The sequence below is a fragment of the Myotis davidii genome, unplaced genomic scaffold, assembly GCF_000327345.1.
Source record: "Myotis davidii unplaced genomic scaffold, ASM32734v1 scaffold898, whole genome shotgun sequence".
NCBI lineage: Eukaryota > Metazoa > Chordata > Mammalia > Chiroptera > Vespertilionidae > Myotis > Myotis davidii.
Window position 1 is genome coordinate 179,007 of NW_006289504.1, and position 1,999 is coordinate 181,005.

A 1,999-nucleotide genomic window follows, 5' to 3' on the forward strand; every position below is an offset into this window, starting at 1 on the left:
TGCCGGGCTCTCTGGGGCCTCTGATTTCTTTATTATTATGGTCATTATTATTATTACTTGTTTAAAGGTGACTCTTGTGCCTTTTTAAAAAAATATATTTTTATTGATTTCAGGAAGGAAGGGAGAGGGAGAGGGGATAGAAACATCAGTGATGAGAGAGAATCATGGATCGGCTGTCTCCTGCACGCCCCCTACTGGGGATGGAGCCCGAAACCCAGGCATGTGCCCTGACCGGGAATCGAACCGTGACCTCCTGGTTCATGGGTCGACCTCACTGAGCCACGCCGGCTGAGCTCAGTATGACTGTATGATTAATGTATTGAACTGTACATTTAACTGCTGAATGGAGACTAGGCCCCCAGGACTGTGTGTGACCCAAGAGGGAGCAGAAAATCGTGAGTCTGCTGGATTTTTATCCAGAGTGGGGAACAAGCCGCACCTTGAGTAGATGTTAAAGGAATAGTGGAAGGAAAAATGTAGTTGCGTTTGATTGCCTTTAGAGCTGTGCTTGTTCAAAACACTTTGGAAAAAGACCCTCAGCCCGGTGGACGGTGCAGACATGAGGCTCTCAGCAGTGCTCTGCGTGGCTGAGGCTGCCCTCCTGCCCCAGCCCTCTGCACATGAACAGCCATCTGAGTCCCTCGGTGGAACCACAGGACTCCAAGCCCCATAGTAAGAAGTAACTCGGGTCAACATGTGACCTCTCTTGGTGACACTTGAGCAGAAGCGGCAGGACAGCCTGGGCAGGTCTATATTTGGGCTTTCACTCACAGCGGGCCTGTTGCTATTTGCAGCCGGAGCCAGCTGGTGTTTCTGTCGCCTTCGCTGCCCCCTTGCAGAACCCGGGTGTAACGGGCAGGGGCAGCCCACGGGCACGCAGAGGTCACCGGGAGGAAAACACGCGTCAGCGCCCGCCGCTGCTCCTCCTGCGCTGCTTCTGATTGGCTGTGTGCGGCTGGGAGGCTTCCAGCGGCGTCCGGGATTGGCCGGTTCCCAGTGGGCGGGTCCACAGCAACCAATGAGAAGGCCAGATGTGTTCCTGGGCCCGGCTCTTGGAGTCCGTCCGTGACGCAACCCCGTCGCGAGCCGGGGAATTCCTAACTGGCCTCGCCTTCCCCACCTTTGCACACACTGACGTGGAGAAGGAATTCGTCAAATGTGAGCGAGTTGCTGTGAACCTTTGAACACCGGGCCCAGCTGAGTCCGTCTTCTTTGCGTCGGGGTTTCAGTGAATTGATGGTTCCTAGGAGCTCTCAAAGGCGCAGACTTCCTGGAGAGACCAAGCGTGGAAATTAAACGTGAGTTATTTATTGAGCGCCAACCACTGGATGCGAGCCACAGATTTATCAATTCAACAGGCTATTCGGGAGGGTCTGCTGTGTACCGGTTCTGGGGTGGGGCAGAGGGGACATCTAAAATGATAACCCAGCCGGGTCGGCTGGGCCCAGTGGTTGAGCATCAACCTCTGAACCAGGAGATCACGGTTGGATTCGGGTCGGGGCACATGCCCGGGTTGCGAGGTGGATCCCCAGTGCGGGGCATGCAGGAGGCAGCCGATCAATGACTCTTTCATCATTGACTAGAGGCCCGATGCTCCGAAATTCGTGCAAGGGGCTCTGCTCTTGCAGCCCTCCTCTTCCCCCCTTCCCACTCCCCTCAAATTAGCATATTACGCTTTTATTATTATAGAAGATGTTTCTCTGTCCCTCTCCCTTCCTCTCTGAAATCAATAAAAATATATTTAATTAATAAATGAAAAGATAATCTTTGTCTTTTGTTTTAAATAGACCCATGTGCTATGTCTGCATTTTAGAAATAAGGAAACGGAGGCCTGGGAAAGAAACGTGTCGCAAGATATAGAGAGACACTCGGGCTAAATAAGACCTCCCCTGACTCCTGAAGAGCTACGTAAGAAATGGGGACATGAAGTTTGCATGTGAGGTGGAGTGTGGGGCGGAGCTGGACCTGTTCATGCAGCAGGGCAGAGGACAGCCCTGGC

General features: G+C 52.9%; 1 protein-coding gene across 1 annotated transcript in view; it reads left to right on the forward strand.

Moving 5' to 3' along the window:
• FSD2 (fibronectin type III and SPRY domain containing 2) overlaps nt 1-1,999 on the forward strand; it is a 49,092-nt gene that overhangs the window by 5,885 nt on the left and 41,208 nt on the right. The window lies entirely within an intron of this gene.